Below are 11,929 nucleotides of genomic sequence, written 5' to 3' on the forward strand. Positions count from 1 at the left end.
CTTAAATACCCACCACCATGAACCAAATATTAGGGCTTCCTTTGAAATTTCAGGAGGGCTTGAGGACACTTCCCGAAGATAAATTTAAAGATTTCACCTATGAGGACTATATCAGATTCTGGATTTATAAGAACCATTTTTGTTTGAGTTTTAGAGGAATCATTAACATCTTCTATACCCTCAAGAAATGAAGTCGGTCTATATGGAGGCATTACCAAATGGACCGATAAAAACTAAATCCGATACACGTTTTTGTGAGCCTAAAGTACCAGAATATTTACAATTTCAGGCAAATCGGATAAAAACTACGGTTTCTAGAAACCCAAGGAGTTAAATCGGGAGATCGTTCTTATGGGGGCAATACTAAAATATGGACCGATACTCACCGTTTTCGGCATACCTCTTTATGGCCCGAAAATACCTCTAGATTTTCAATTTCAGGCAAATTGGATAAAAACTTCGGATTCTAGAAGCCCAAGAACTAAAATCGGGATATCGGTCTATATGGGGGCTATACCAAAACATGGACCGCTACTCACCATTTGCGGCACACCTCTTTATGGTCCTAAAATACCTATAAATTTCCAATTTCAGGCAAATTGTATATAAACTAGGGATTCTATAAATCCAAGATGTAAAATCGGGAGATCGGTCTATATGGGGGCTATACCAAAACATGGACCGATGCTCACAATTTTAGGCACACATATTTGTGGTCCTCAAGTACCTCTAGATTTTCAATTTCAGGCAAATTGGATAAAAACTACGGTTTCAATAAGCCCAAGACCCCAAATCAGGAGGTCGATTTATATGGGGACCATACCAAAACATGGACCGATGCTCACCATTTTTGGCACAGCTCTTTACGGTTCCAAAGTACCTCTCGATTTCCAATTTCAGATGAATTGGATAAAAACTGCGGTTTCTATAAGCCCAAGAAGTAAAATCGGGAGATCGGTCTATATGGGGGCTATACCAAAATATGGACCGATGCTCACAATTTGGCACATGTATTTGTGGTCCTACAATACCTCTAGATTTCCAATTTCAGGTAAATTGAATAAAAACTGCGGTTTCTATAAGCCCAAGAAGTAAAATCGGGAGAACGGTCTATATGGGGGCTATACCAAAACATAGACCGATACTCACAATTTTTGGCACACGTATTTGTGGTCCTACAATACCTCTAGATTTTAAATTTCAGGCGAATTGGATAGAAACTACCGATTCTAGAAGCCCTAGAAATATAAATATAAACTAAGGTTTTTGTAAGCCCAAGACCCCACATCGGGAAGTCGGTTTATATGGGGACTATATCAAAACTTGGACCGACATAGCCCATCTTCGAACTTGACCTGCCTGCAGACAAAAGACGAGTTTGTGCAAAATTTCAGCACGATTGCTTTATTATTGAAGACTGTAGCGTGATTACAACAGACAGACAGACAGACAGACGGACATGGCTATAAATGGCGATACGGTCGAAATTTGGTCAAGGGAAAACGCGTGTAAATCGGTGAAATCGTTTATTTAAAAAATCAAATTAAATTTCTTTTTCAAGTTCAACTAGTATAAAATTCAGGAAAAATATTCAGTTAGGCTTTCGCTTTTCGAAATCAGAATTGCCGGGCCTCACGCTTGACACCTGCCATCAGATTTTGTACAGCCACCTTGTCCACCTTCTTCGCCGCAGAAAGCCAGTTTGCCTTGAACTGCTGCTCGTCCTTAGCAGTTTTTTTGGTCTTCCGCTTGACAATAGCCCAGTATTTCTCAATTGGGCGCAGCTCTGGCGTGTTGGGAGGGTTCTTGTCCTTGGGAACCACCTGCACGTTGTTGGCGGCGTACCACTCCTTGTCCTTTTTACCTTAATGGCAAGATGCCAAATCCGGCCAAAACAGTACGGAACAACCGTGTTTCTTCAGGAAAGGCAGCAGACGTTTATGCAAACACTCTTTCACGTAAATTTCTTGGTTGACAGTCCCGGAAGCTATGAAAATGCTGCTTTTCAAGCCACAGGTACAGATGGCTTGCCAAACCAGATATTTCTTTGCGATCTTTGACAGTTTTATGTGCTTGAAAATATCTGCTACCTTTCCCCTTCCTTTTGCCGTATAAAACTCCTGTCCCGGAAGCTGCTTGTAGTCGGCTTTGACGTAGGTTTCGTCGTCCATTACCACGCAGTCGAACTTCGTCAGCATCGTCGTGTACAGCCTCCTGGATCGCGCTTTGGCCGTCGTATTTTGTTTATAATCGCGATTTGGAGTCACTACCTTCTTGTAAGTCGATAGCCCGGCTCGTTTTTTGGCTCAATGCACGGTTGTAGACGATACACCCAGCTTATTTGCGGCATCTCGGAGAGAGAGGTTAGGGTTTCGCTTGAAACTACCGGCAACTCTCTTTGTCGTCTCAGCGGCTTCCGGTTTTCGATTTCTCCCCGATCCAGACTTCCTGGCTGTCGACAAACGTTCCCCAAACACTTTAATTACATTTCTAACGGTTGATTTGGCAACTTTCAGCGATTTTGCCAGCTTTGCGTGCGAGTAGCTCGGATTTTCGCGATGCGCGAGCAAAATTTTGATACGCTGCTCTTCTTGCTTGGACGGCATTTTGACAACTGAAGAGTGAATTCCAAAATCAAAATAGGAGCAACATTCTACACACACACACCTTCAAAATGAGGGGTGTTCAGGTTTTTTAAATGCAAAATTGGAAGAAATAAGTCAAGTTTATATTGACCACATTTTGACCGTATCACCCTTTAGTGAAAAAAAATGGAACAAAAGGAATTTCGTGTTTTGAAGGGAAAAACTACGGTGGAAGCAAGAACTTGTCTTAATAATGAGTTTCCGGACTCTGCCCAAGGGAAATCAACAATAATTGATTGGTATGCAAAATTCAAGCGTGGTGAAATGAGCACGGAGGACGGTGAACGCAGTGGACGCCCGAAAGAGGTGGTTACCGACGAAAACATCAAAAAAATCCACAAAATGATTTTGAATGACCATAAAATGAAGTTGATCGAGATAGCAGAGGCTTTAAAGATACAAAGGAACGTGTTGGTAATATCATTCATCAATATTTGGATATGCGGAAGCCCTGTGCAAAATGTGTGCCGCGCGAGCTCACATTTGACCAAAAACAACAACGTGTTGATGATTCTGAGCGGTGTTTGCAGCTGTTAACTCGTAAACACCCGAGTTTTTCCGTCGATATGTGACAATGGATAAAACATGGCTCCATCACTACATTCTTGGGTCCAATCGACAGTCGGCTGAGTGGACAGCGACCGGTGAACCGTCTCCGAAGCGTGGAAAGACTCAAAAGTCCGCTGGCAAAGTAATGGCCTCTGTTTGTTGGGATGCGCATGGAATAGTGTTTATCGATTATCTTGAAAAGCGAAAAACCATCAACAGTGACTATTATATGGCGTTATTGGAGCGTTTGAAGGTCGAAATCGCGGCAAAACGGCCCCATATGAAGAAGAAAAAAGTGTTGTTCCACCAAGACAACGCACCGTGCCACAAGTCATTGAGAACGATGGCAAAAATTCATGAATTGGGCTTCGAATTGCTTCCCCACTCACCGTATTCTCCAGATCTGGCCCCCAGCGACTTTTTCTTGTTCTCAGACCTAAAAAGAATGCTCGCAGGGAAAAATTTTGCTGCAATGAAGAGGTGATCGCCGAAACTGAGGCCTATTTTGAAGCAAAACCGAAGGAGTACTACCAAAATGGTATCAAAAAATTGGAAGGTCGTTATAATCGTTGTATGGCTCTTGAAGGGAACTATGTTGAATAATAAAAACGAATTTTTACAAAAAAATGTGTTTTTCCTTGTTAGGCCGGGGACTTATCAGCCAACCTGTTACGCTTACTGCAGCAAAGTTATGATAACTGACTTGGAAGATTCTGACATATTGAAAATCAATTTCATTTTAAAGTCCGGCTTGAAATGTTTTGGGGGTTGGAAGAAGATGGACCAGTGACAGAAATTGCTTGCTTGAAGTTTTGATAGTTATATGGTGAGGGTGATCCCACCTTGACCAAATGTGTTTACAATAAAGGAACTTATTGTAAACACGCACATTTATTGGAAATTTACAGCATATATAGAGGAACGGTAGAAAAATGTTTGTCATTATTCGAAATAAAGGTGGAATTACATACCATGCGGTCATGCGTGCATACGTTATATGCTATTGTCAAAAAAAAGTTAAAATGTAGGAACTACTATTGTTTGAGTTACACGTTGAACGTAACGTATGCATATGACGCATGAAGTTGAGGAACTTTTAACTTTTCAATGCGTCGAATGCGTTGGCAACATGCACCCTCAAAAGAAAATCGCTTCTGTAACATATACTCCCAAACACATTTTGCTTCAAGCATATAAATTTTTGGGTATTACCCAAACATTTATATATTTGATTTCTTCCAATATATAATATGTTTGAAAGCATATTGGTCTAAACAATATAATGTTTGGGTAGTCTAAGTTCCAAACATTTTGTATTTTTCCATCCAAATTCAATAATGTTGTCTTCCAAAAAACTATATTTTCTTATGTGAACATATAATATGTTTGGAAACATTTTGAACCCAAAAATATTATATGCTTAGAAGAATTTTCTCCCAAAGAAGATTGTGCTCAAATTTTTTTCTGCCTAATTGTATATTCCCTCACATTTTTTCACTTCCACGAGTTTTTAGCACCTTTTTCTGTAACACAAACATTTTAGAAGAAATTATTATATTTTATAATTTTTTTTTAATTTTACCTTTTGCCGGACGGGGATTCGAACAGCGGACCACACAGTTTGTAAGCCAGCACACTAACCACTGGCCTACGTAGCTGCTATGGTCATCAAGAGATAATTATCGTTATAATTTATATTTATATAGCATAGCTTGCGGCGCCCACGAGCCGATGCAAACATAACATTGTTTAACAACATAACATTGTTAAACATACATTTGTTGGCAGCGTGGAGCAGTGGTTGGTCGTCCGCCTTGCGTGACAGGGGACCTGGGTTCGATCCCTGCTTCGACCAACACCATTTCTTTATTTCTTTTTTTTTAATATATTTTTTAACATATATTCCAGATACGTTCGGAAGTTCCCGAAAAGGTGTTCAGCATTACATACTATTATATTAAATTTTTACTACGAAATTGTAAAGTGTGTTTTATAAAAGACTTAAAGTCAGAAAAGAAAAGTGCTTAATATAAACGAAATGGACTGAGTTCAAATGAAATATTATTTTTTTATTGCAACAATAAAAATTGTGTAACAAATAAAGGTTTTTGTATACAAGTTTAAAATTTTCGAAGAAATTCAAAAACTCTTACAAAAGAAGAACGTGAATTCGAGTATATATAAATATTTTTCCATCGAATCCTAAGGTTAACGATAACCATTCAAAAGCACATTATATTTAAATTCTAAACAGTAATTTTAAAACAGCACATACATTTATTTTGGTGTGAACAATTGTTTGCTAGCATGTAACACCATTAATTTAGAAATACAAATAAATATGAATTTTTATTAACCAATAATTTTGTACTTAATTTAATTCTTAAGGCCGGTATAAAGTTGGCATTATCACGTTAAAATGGACATGTTTACCCTGTTACTTTTCTTATTCAATTGTTGCTTTGGATCTTTCCCCACCATATTATAATACAATTTACCGGAAAAAGTTGTAATGTTATTCTGGTTTTGCCGCTAAAATGAGAAATAATTTTAGCGGCAAAACTCGAACTCAATGCCCGCTTTTATTTTCGAAAAAATCCGTCAACTCCTCTTGGACTACTCATTAATAAAGAGGAACTAATCTTTGTTTTTATAGATCTTCAAAGGTCGATACTTTCAATGAAGTCGTGTTGTCGTTATAATTAAGTGATTTGACTTAAAAATGGGTATCATAGCATGAAAGAACAAATTTTGGACTAAGGTCAACTTGACTTTAATAATTCAGAAAAATTCTTTAAAATTAATAAAACTGTCTTTAAATTTGTTGCATTTTTGCATCTTGACTACAAGGCAAAAATCATTCAAAAATAGGATATGTTTTTCAATACTTTATTTTAAAGACATTTTTTACTTAAAACAGCATAATTTCTACTGGAAGTCTTGTTTTTAACGGACATTTTATAGCATATGAAAAAAAGCTGAAAAATTTACATGTGCTTCGTAGAGTCAAGTACACAAAACCCCATTTAAAAGAGAATTGTGTCTTAAACGCATCCTTACTTGTATTCTCCGCTTCTTTGGTTCGGAATCAATACCAAAATTGTTAAAGTGGAGACACAATCTTTGGAACCGGACATGCTTTTTGTTCAGCGTATAGTGCCCTTTCGTTAGTTTTTATGAAGATCCCTTTAATTACCTTTGTTTGAATATTTTGACTTACTCGTCGTACGTTCCGATTTGTTTTGACGAAACAAAAAAATTGTGCCCTTAATGCGAAAATGATAAACAAAACTCATGCTCTTTTTTTCAAATATATTTTATCTTGGTTCCGAATGAATTTTCTCTACGAATACTCATTTTAATATTTTACTTATACAATTTTTGGCGAAGTCTTATATCACAATATATATATGTTTACTCATAATATGTAAATTTATACTTGTTTATATTCACATGTAGTATTTTTCCTATATTTAATGAAATTTTCTTTGTGTATATGTATTTGTAATGTGCCAATTGGTTACTTTCATTATTTTACTTCCATCATACACTTTGTCTCTCTTTGTAAACACATGTATGTTTATGGGCTATTTCCAAATGAATATATGTTTGCATCCAAGCATATTATATTTACAAACATTTTATGTCCCAAACATAATATGTTCTAACATATTAACATATATGTCCCTAACATATTATGCTAGTTTATGAACATTATATGTTTGCACTCAAAAATATTGTGTTTAAAAATTTGAGTTCCAAACATATAATGTTTATACCCAAACATATGAAAAACAGTCTTTTTCGTCCGTGTGTAAACAAATCAACAAACTAAAAACCATCTAAAATATAGACGAGGAATTTTTGAGCAAAAAACATAAAGTCATATACTTTAAAAAGTGTGTGGAATATAAAAACATAACAAGTATATACAGCAGTAAGTTCGGCCGGGCCGAATCTTAAATACCCACCACCATGAACCAAATATCAGGATTTCCTTTGAAATTTCAGGAGGGCTTGAGGACTTGAGGACACTTCCCGAAGATACATTTAAAGATTTCACCTATGAGGACTATATCAGATTCTGGATTTATAAGAACCACTTTTGTTTGAGTTTTAGAGGAATCATTAACATCTCTTGTAAGTGTGCAAGAAAATTATAAAATAACGTCTTGATTTGAAATTTTAAATCTGTAGATTTTCACCCGAAAAATAAAATCTGGAAATTTTACATTGAGTTTCAAGCAATTTTCATGATCAGTGCGCCTTCTATACTCACAAGAAGTGAAATTGGTCTATATGGAGGCATTACCAAATGGACCGATAAAAACTTAATCCGATACACGTTTTTGTGAGCCTTAAATACGAGAATATTTACAATTTCAGGCAAATCGGATAAAAACTACGGTTTCTATAAGCCCAAGAAGTAAAATCGGGAGGTCGGTTTATATGGGGGCTATACCAAAACATGGACCGACACTCACCATTTTTGGCACACCTCTTCAAGGTCCCAAAATACCTCTAGATTTTCAATTTCGCGCAAATTGGATGAAAACTACGGTTTCTATAAGCGAAAGACCCCAAATCGGGAGGTCGGTTTATATGGGGGCTATACCAAAACATGGACCGACACTCACCATTTTTGGCACACCTCTTCAAGGTCTCAAAATATCTCTAGATTTTCAATTTCGCGCAAATTGGATGAAAACTACGGTTTCTATAAGCGAAAGACCCCAAATCGGGAGGTCGGTTTATATGGGGGCTATACCAAAACATGGCCCGATATAGCCCATCTTCGAACTTGATCTGCGCGCAGACAAAAGACGATTCTGTGCCAAATTTCAGGACGATAGCTCCATTATTGAATGCTGTAGCGTGATTACAACAGACAGCCAGACAGACAGACAGACGGACAGACGGACATGCTTATATCGTCTTAGAATTTCTCCCTGATCAAGAATATATATACTTTATATAGTCGGAAATCGATATTTCGATGCGTTACAAACGGAATGACAAACTTATTATACCCCGTCACCATTCTATGGTGGTGGGTATAATAAAAACTGCAGAGGTGAGGAATGTAATCAGCAAATTTATTAGTGTACCAACGCATGCTGTGTAACTTAATTGAGGAATCGTATTCGTCAACGCATTCGAATACAACGTACGCACGCATGACCGTATGGAATTTAATTTCACCTTAAGGCTGGGGAATGGGAAAATTAAACTTAGATTGGAAAGCCTATAGTACTCCCACTATAAGATGCAATAAAAAAGGTAATTGTTTGCAGTGAAAAGAAAATGACAAACTATGTTACTTTGTTGCGTGTGGAAATGAATAATTATTGATGATACAATAATACCCTTAATTCAACTACTAGGATTAGTTAACCACTCAGAAAAACTAATCCATTAACAATAACACTTCAATAATTTTCATTTATTAAAAGTGTTTGTCCCACTTGAAGACAAGATATGACCCATACAAACAAAACTTTGTCTAATATGCCAACTATCCATTAATAAACGATGCAAAAGTATAGAAAAAAGCTTCAGTTTGATTTGTATCCCAGAGAGAATGTACTCACTTGTGAAATGCAATATAAATTTGTTCTCCGATTTTCTTCTTTTCATGCAGACATGCCTATTTTCCATATTATGGCCAAAATAAGCAAGAAAACAAAAATTCAAAATAATCACAAAGACCTCAAAAATCCCCAGACATTTTGTCTACCAAAACTCAATAGCAGCAACAGTCCCTGTACTATGGCCATACTGCTTCACTTCATCCATTGTGAGCTCTGAAATGACATTCATCTGCATTCTATAGATATATGTTGGATAGACAAAATCTTCTCAGTTGAGGCTGGTACCCAAATGGAATAATGACAACGAACTTAGCATAGTACAGATTCTTGTTTCATAATCATAAGCAGAACCTAGAAAAAGATGAATTTATTGCCTTTTCTGTATGAATTTTACACTCGACAAATTTCTAAGACGGTCTTAAATAAATAAACAAACACTCATAGTTACATAGAGAGGGAGATAGAGAGCAAATTGTGAATCCCCATGAATGATGAGATCAAAAGAATAAAGCTGTACTAGTAATAGATGAAAGTATGGTCGATATGCATTCACTGTATTAGCAATGGATGTGTAATGCAAAGGAATTCCGAAAAAAACATGTGGAATTTCTTCCAAAGTCATCACTTTTATTTTACATTTAAATATGAACGCTCAAGAAGTATAATCGGAAGATCGGTCTGTATGGGAGCTATACCAAAACATAGACCTACTCACATCATATACGCCACACCTAGATTTTGAATGGCCAGCCAAATCGGATAAAAATTGGGGTATCTATACACTCAAGAAAAAGAAAAAAAGGGCTATACCAAAAATATAACATTTGTGCGCCATTTGTGGCGCACTTGTTTATGAACCTAAAATACGTATATATCGTTAGCTTAATATGTAAAGGTGCTAAGTCAACCTTTTACAAAAAAAAATTGATCAAGATGCAGATCGACAGATAAATCAAAAATACATAGTCTACAAGAAAATATATATTAAATATCTGTTTTTATCTCTGTTTGGTAATGATGTGTAAAAGTGCTAAGTCAGCACCTGTTAAAATACACGTGCTATGTCAAATTTTTGGTTGAGTAGGCTTTGCCAAAAAAATTTTAATAGCAATTTTTTTGTGCCCGTTTTTGCGGAAAGTTTACTGTTTGTATTGAAAGCATTTATGGTAACTACATTTACAGTTTTTCGCAAAATAGGTTTATTTCACAATTTATTAAGTTTTTTGTCTCTCCTGTAAAATTTCAAAAATTTGACTTAGCACTAGAGGTGTGCACGTGAGTAATAGTTTACTCACGCTCACGCACACTCACGACTGAAAAATCATACTCACGCACACTCACGCACGATATTTTTTGGTAGGACTCACGCACACTCACGAAAATAAAATTTGTACTCACGCACACTCACGCACGAAAACGTCGTGACTCATGAAAAATACCGTGACTCACGAAAAATATCGTGACTCACGAATAATTTTATGATTAATTTACCTTACCGAAGTGTCTGAAAATATGAGCATTATTAAAATCGAGAGTGTTATTAAACTCTTAACATCCCAGGTGTCACTAAAATTTTAATTGAATTGAACTCTTAAGCGTTTTATGTTGGAGAGCAGGAATATTTTCGTGAGTGTCATTCTTTACTCACGCACACTCACGAAGATATTATTTTCGTGACTCACGCTCACGCACGACATTTTGGTTTGTTAATCACGCTCACGCACACTCACGCTATTGTCATGAGCGTGACTCACGACTCACGCACGAATCACGAAAATGTTCGTGAGTCACGACAATTTCGTGTCACGTGCACACCTCTACTTAGCACCTTTACACATTAAGTTAACGATATGTATTTCCAATTTTGGGCAATTCGGATAAAATTTGCGGTGTCTACAAGCCCAAGAGTTCAAATCGGGAGATCTGACTATATGGGGGCTATACCGAAACATGGACCGATACACACCATCTTCGGCGGACTCGTTTATACACCGAAAATACCTCTGGATTTTGAATTTCAAGCAAATCTAATGAAAAAATTGGGATATCTAGACGCCCAAAAAGGCAATTCGGGAGATCGGTTCCCTAGAATTTCAGGGGATTTGATAACAAATTTTCTCCCAAGCCAATCAGTTTGTTTGAGTTTTAAAGAAATCATAAACATATCGTGTAAATGATGAAACAACGCCTTGACTTGAAATCTTACGAGGACTAAAATCTGGAAATTTTACTTTCAGTTTCAAGCAATTTTCATGATCAATGCGCCTACTATACACTGAAAGTTTTCTTTCTGAAGAACAAAATTTTAGACAAGCAAAGTTTTCTTTTGAAACAAATTTTAGAGATAACCGTTGAAACGCTTAGTAAAAATTCGGATTCATTTGCTCTAAAGGAAAATACTTTAAACGAAAGGGGAATTTCGTTTGTCTAAAATGTCATTCCGGAGGAAAATATTTTTTCTTTGGGTGTACCCCTTAGGTTAGGTGGCAGCTCGATGTATCAGGCTCACTTAGACTATTCAGTCCATTGTGATACCGCATTGGTGAACTTCTCTCTTATCACTGAGTGCTGCCCGATTCCATGTTAAGCTCAATGACAAGGAACCTTCTTCTTATAGCCGAGCCCGAACGGCGTACCACATTGCAGTGAAACCACTTAGAGAAGTTTTGAAACCCTCAGAAATGTCACCAGCATTACTGAGGTGGGATAATCCCCCGCTGAAAAACTTGTTGGTGTTCGGTCGAAGCAGGAATCGAACCCACGACCTTGTGTATGAAAGGCGGGCATGCTAACCATTGCACCACGGTGTACCCCTTAAGAAGTGCAATCGGTCTATATCGATGCCTTACCATATGGACCGGTAAAAATAAATGCGATACAGAGTTTTGAGGGTCAAAATACCAGTATATTTGAATTTTCGCCAAATCGGATAAAAACTACGTTTTCTTAAATCGAGAGATTGGCGTATGTGGGGCCTATATCAAAACATGGGCTATACCAAACATATTCGGTTGACCTATTTGTGGTCATCCGGATTCTAGAAGTCCTAGAAATATATTCGGGAGCTAGGTCTATATGGGGGCTATACCAAAACATGTACCAATACTCACCATTTTCGACATACCACTTAATGGTCTTCAAATA

The sequence above is a fragment of the Haematobia irritans genome, chromosome 1, assembly GCF_050003625.1.
Source record: "Haematobia irritans isolate KBUSLIRL chromosome 1, ASM5000362v1, whole genome shotgun sequence".
Classification (NCBI taxonomy): Eukaryota; Metazoa; Arthropoda; class Insecta; order Diptera; family Muscidae; genus Haematobia; species Haematobia irritans.